Below are 6,375 nucleotides of genomic sequence, written 5' to 3' on the forward strand. Positions count from 1 at the left end.
TGGTCGTATGTTTATTCAGCAGATTTTGTGAACGCCCACTGTGTGCTGGATGATGGCGAGACAGTGATGAACAGGACAGACTCATCTCTTTTCCTGAGGCTTTTGCATTCTAGTGGGGGAGTTAGATCAGGCTAAAAAGATGGATATATGAGACAATTACACATTATAATGAAAGGTGAAAGAAAACAAGTGACAAAGATTTGATAAGAATGAGGGTGGTGGGATCAGCTTAAAACAGGGAAAGGAAAACAAAATCTTAAAGGGAAAGTAGCAGTCTTTATTGACTGGGTAAATTCATGAAGCAGTGTGGCTTTGAATTATTTTGCTAGCCTGGGCCCATCACCTAATCTGAGAAAACTGGAGATTAGTCTGAATTCCTTCTCAGAATCCATGCTATTTTCTGGGCTCATCATAGTGGACACTATTAAAATTACTAAGCACTGTGGAAGGGGAAACTAGTTAGGACTAAGGAGGAGAGAAGGCAGTGTGGACAGCTGGTCAAGCACAAGTTAGCATATCTAAGTGGTGTTCATGGTATGGTAACAGAGGAGCTGCCTCCGGTAGTCACTCAGAGGTGAGACAGCTGGAAAGCAGGCTCTAGTTATCCCTGTGTTTCCTCCTTGGAAACCATCAAGGAGGGACTGCCTCCTGACTCCCAGGACTCTTGCTCTACAGACTTTCCTATCCTGTTCTTGCCTGAAAAGAGTAGGAGGTGGCATTAGCAGCCGGTAAAGAGATTGAATCAAAATAAACCCCAGATGACTCAAATAAAATCAGGCAGGCAAGAAAATTGATTAGACACATGTGACAATGTAGGATCTGGGTGCCACCTTAGCCCTCAATTCCAAGACCTTAGGGAATTGGGGTTCACTAAGGAATTATCCTGACATTACAACTGCAGCTGAGACTCCATCACCTCAGAGGTGGAAAAATTCATTCCTGCACAGAGTTCCCAAATTCCTGTGGAACTAGTGCACATTGTTTAGTTGAATTAGCAGGGTTTTGGGTGGAAATATAGTATGTTTTGTGTTTTCTAACTCTTAACTGAAAACAGAAGTACTGTTTGTACTTCATTTCAGTTTCTCCTACCACAGTAGCTTCTATAGCCAGTTCATTTCTGCTAGCTCCCAGAATTTTTTTTTTTTTCAAACCAAAGGTCTCACATATGTATTAGCCAACCTTTTTATGCAGAAGCATAAAATCAAAGGACAAAATCAGAAGTTTTGTGAAACATTTTCAACTGATCAGATCTTAGCAAAATTTAACTTGCTATATGGCAGTGCTAGATCCTAGCTACATAACATGTGTGCCATCACATGTGTGACTCCTTAGAGACCCAGCTTGAGTCTTCTCCAGTGTCTTCTCTTGGGAATTGTATCTGATTTTATTACCAGTTTTCATTCAAATCCATCAGGGATTGGGACGATTCTGCTTTTGTTTCTTGGTCAGGAATCCCTTGATCTTGAAATTCTTATGAGAAGACACAGTGAAGATAAAAGGTAGCAGTGGTCACACGATGGCAAAGAAAGGAAGAGCCCAACAGAAAATTTAAATGACCATATTGAATTATTGAAAACTTTCTATTAGAATGTGAGCTCCATAGGGAAGGAGATTTCATTTACTTAATTCCCTGCTGTATACCCCAGTGCTTTCAACAAGGCCTGGCACATACATACTCAGCAAACAGTTATTAATGAACAGGGTGCTAGATACTGTTAACAGTTTCATTTGTATTATATTGCCTTGTTGTTGCTAAGTACCACTGAGTCGGTTCCAACTCATACTGACCCTGTATTAGGTTTCTGAGAAGCAGCTGGTGGTTTTGAACTGCCAACCTTGTGGTAAGCATTCCAGTGCTTATTCTACAGCACCACACCAAGACTCCCTATCTTGTCTTGTTGTTAAGTGCTGTTGAGTCAGTTTCGACCCATAGTGACCCTGTATAAGGTTTCCAAGGAGCAGCTGGTGAATTTGAACTGCCAACCTTGCAGTTCAAACGGCTTTGCAGTCTGGCACATTAACCCACAGCGCCACACCAGGACTCCGTATCTTGCCTTAGGATCCCTATTTTACAGATGAGGAAACTGAGGATCTGAAAATCTTAAAAACTTGCCCAAGGTCATATTCAAAAAGAGTACAAAATATTTTGAAGAGCTGTGCTTAGAAAATAGCAAGTTATTGCTCACACTATCGAGAGCTTATTCATAGTCATTTCTTCATTCTTTGTTTCTCAGGATGATAACAGGCTACTCTTCTGCACTAAACACTCAGAGCTCAGACCAACAGCCAAGCCTGAGATGTACTTTGCTTTCAGACAAAATACATTTCACAAAGACGCTAACTCAGCTCAGGAACTTATGACCAACAAGCACCTGGGAGAGAGAAGAGCTCCAGCTTCACAGGCTCATGCTTGACTGCTGTGCTGTAGGCTCAGCTAACCAAGCTTACTCAGCAGCCCTGGGCCTTTCTGGCCACCAGGCACCAACATTCACCTGCTGCCACAGCCCTGGTTGCAGAAAACTTCAGAGGGGAAAGAGAGCAAAAGCGTAGGAAGATGGTTCAAACTTCAGGTAAGAGGAAAGTTGACTTTGGGGGAATTGTTACCTGATCCCTGACTTAAGAATATGGCAGCTGTGAAAAGGTTAACAGTGGACCTTATTATAGAATTAACACAAAAATTTTACTAACAACTTCCAAAACTCTTAATTAGGGCTCTCCTTGATCGCTGCTGCTGAAGGGCCTGCACAACATGCAAAATAGATCAAAATGCTGTCAGATCCTTAAAAAAAAACAAAAAAAACCTCTCAGGTCCTCTGCCATCCTCATGACCAAACATAGACTGGACTGTTAGGATATATATGGGTTTCATGGACTGGTTTTTGGAAGTAGATCACCAGATCTTTCTTCTTAATCTTAGTCTGGAAACTCTGCTCAAGCCTCCTCTACTCATCCTTTAACCTGCATACAACTGTGGAGTCACTAGGGGAGCACAGGGATACAGACTGCATCAAGTTACACTGTCAGAAGGGGTAGCACCAAAATGATTATCAATTTTTTCCCATCATTTTAGCAGAAATTATTTTTTATAAAAACATCCCTATAACACTTGACAACACAGAACAACAAAAACATTTTTCCTAAGCCCAGCTTACCTGTAGCAATAGGCCTACCAGACTGGAACTGATTTCCTTTTTGAAAATGCACTCTGGTCAGAGCTGTCATTATCTGCATGCGCTACAAGCACCTGCTGCCATTTTTATTGCTGCCAGTGTTTATAGTTGATGATTTTGTTAGTTCTCCTGATTTTTAGATACAATATTGTGGTATTTGTGAATCTATATTAATAACATTTTTTGAGAATTATCTGAAAGTATTAATAACAGCACTTGCCAACTGCTCTTTTGAAACAAAACACGACAAAACTCAAGGAGATGCCATTGCAGTGCTAGCTATACAAGAACATAGTGGTGACTAGTACAGCCTACACGGTCAGCATGCTAGCTGGTGTCTTTGGGCAAGACTTTCGGCATGTATTTCAGTTTTCTCATCTATAAAATGGGTCTAAAATGGTACCTTTGCTATCGAGGCAATGATTACATTTATTAAGATCATGTAAAATGCTTATTGCAAGCCTGGCATCTAGCAAGTACACGTAATGAATATCACATAGTGACTATTGAGTGTTCTCATTCCTTCAATTAACCCAAGATTACGAGGTTAGACTAGAGTCATCCAGCAACTAAGGAGAGGAAGAACTAGATGCCCAACTCTCTTGAGGCCCTGCCATTCTGATTTCTGGATGCGTTGCGCTTCAAAGGCGAAGTTATACCACCGCAGAAATTCCCTCATTGGTGCTGACATGTCATTAGTCAAACAATTTCTACTTAAGGTCTACTGCATGTCAGATACTGCTCTGGACTGGGGGTACTGGGAACAAGACACCAGGGTCATTACATTAGCCAGTGCACATTACAGTGGGGGAAAATGGCAACAAATTAAACAAATGCTTTGTTTTCTATCACTGAGGGGCTGACATCATCTGTCCAGGGCAAGTGTGAAAAGCTTGAGCTTTGGTTATGACTGACCTGGGTTTGAATTCTGACTTACTCTATGAATCCATCTTCTGGCTCCCCTTCTACATCAGGAAAATGGAAGTGACTATTAATCTATGAAAGCTTCTCCTGGCTGTTGACTGTCACTTCAGGTAGGTCCAACTGGGACCCTGGATAACACCAGGTGAGATTGTCACCTTTCACTGTGTATTGGTAATTGCAGGGAGGCTAACAGGGAGATACCTGGAGATCTGCTAAAAAGAAAAGAAAAGAAAACCCAAGAAATCTTAAGAGCAGTTCCTTCCTACCCTTTGATAATGAACCATCATTTTTTTCCTGCCAAGTACACCAGTCCAGAGTTGATTGCTGTAGCTCTATAAACCCAGTCACCTCCAAATTTGGGTGAAGAAATAAAATATTACTTCTATTTATAATTATGTTTCATATAATTCCTCTTTAATTTCAATTTGTGTATTATACAATATATAGGTACAGTATTACAAGTATATAATTTATAAACACATGGGAGGGATGCATGATGAAATTCTTTACTGACAGGGTGAGCAATCAGAAAAGGTGAAAGGCCACAGGGAGGTAAAGATCAGCCCTCATTTTTACTTGCCCAACATAAACAAAGCAAAGTGCCTCTTTCCATAAAGTAGCCTCTAGGGAGGGCCACTATGCAATGAAGTGGTAGGACGAAGGATCCAGTGTTTTTAATCCCAACATAGTGTTCTTTCCTCTACAGGTTTCTTGCGGACAGGGGTGATACGAGAATAGAAATGAAATACATGCTGCAAATTAAATCAAAAAGCCAACCTCTGGATGGACCAGTTAAACAGACCAGCAACAGGAGTCTCCAGTACTTCAGAATCAGACCCTTTCAACAGGAAACCCCAGGGAGTGAGGGGATGGTACTCAATGTAGGTTTCTTATGTAACTCTCTCCTTTATTCTACTTAACACTCTGTAGGGTCCATTTCAGACTCGTGTCCTTCCTCTCCCCAACTCACACACACAACTATCAACACACTCCAGCTTCTTTCAAACCATTCATTTCACCTCCAAGGAGGCAACACCATCTGGAACCAAGAATGAAGCAGCAAATGTTGAAAATAAAAATAAAGCGGACTTTATTTAGAAGATAAAGGTGGTGGTATCAGTTTTGGTTAATAAAGTTGGGCTCAAGTGTTTTAACAGGTCTTTAATGCCATCAAAGACTGGCATGCCAAGGGCATTCTGAATGCCAATTACAGATTGAAGTTTCAGAAACCAAGATGCTTTCAAAAGCTGATGGAGTTTGGAATTCTCATAAAGTCAGACCAATCACACTTCAATAGTGAAAAGTGAATATTGTTGTAAAAGTGAAAACACTACACTGAGCAGCCCCCCTCCCTTTTCCACAAGTCCCTAAGGCAAAATTACAGTTGCCTCTGACAGCCACAAACTCAACATTTCAATAGAGGGGAGTTGAGGGGAACTGGGAGAATGGAAAGCAAAATTAATGTAATTGATATAGGCAGCTGCCACTTGAGGCAAACCAAAGCCTAGTCCCATGCCCATTTTCTTCACATTTGCACTGACATCTTCCGAGACAGACGGTAACTACATTCGTGAAGGAATGTGCCAAGCGAGCCTAGGGTGGGGAAGGCCCAGACACTGAGTGGACAGAATGCACCTGTGTCCAGTTGCCCTAGGCAGTACACGTGATTAAGAACAAGTACCTAAACCGGAAACCCACTAGCCAGAGGTAACTAGAAGAGAGGATCAAATGCATAACCAGTGCAGCAGAACTGTGAGGCACCAAGACCACAATCTACCAGCCCATTCTCCTCTCCACCACTGAATGGATCTGGGAGAAGTAACAGCACTTGTCAACTGCTTCCCTGGAACAAAACATGACAAAACACACGGAAGGTTTTGTTTTCATTACGGTTCTCAGTGTACTTTATTCTCCTGCTGTCTAGCTAAGCAGCCCACACAGGACAGAAATGGGTAGCACTGAGGAATGATCAGATCTTTTATTCTCCCCAATATCCCTGCCCCTCATTAAGCCCCATCCCATCCCTATCTAATATCAAGGAACAGCTAAAATTAAAACAAGGCATTAAAAGGCCAGGCCTCCTTAATGGGGCTTAGGAGCTGGTGCAAGCTCTTTGTTCACAATGGAGCGTCTCTCCTTCAAACACCTGGATTATTTTTTTGTACACTGGTTCATAGATCGGCACTTGACTTTGAACCTGGCACCAAAAGGCACAATATCTGATACCCTGTACAAGAGCTATTAGAGATGCTGCTGTGAGGATGGGCAAAACCAAGCCAAT

This window comes from Chrysochloris asiatica, unplaced genomic scaffold (genome assembly GCF_000296735.1).
Source record: "Chrysochloris asiatica unplaced genomic scaffold, ChrAsi1.0 scaffold00007, whole genome shotgun sequence".
Taxonomy (NCBI): Eukaryota; Metazoa; Chordata; class Mammalia; order Afrosoricida; family Chrysochloridae; genus Chrysochloris; species Chrysochloris asiatica.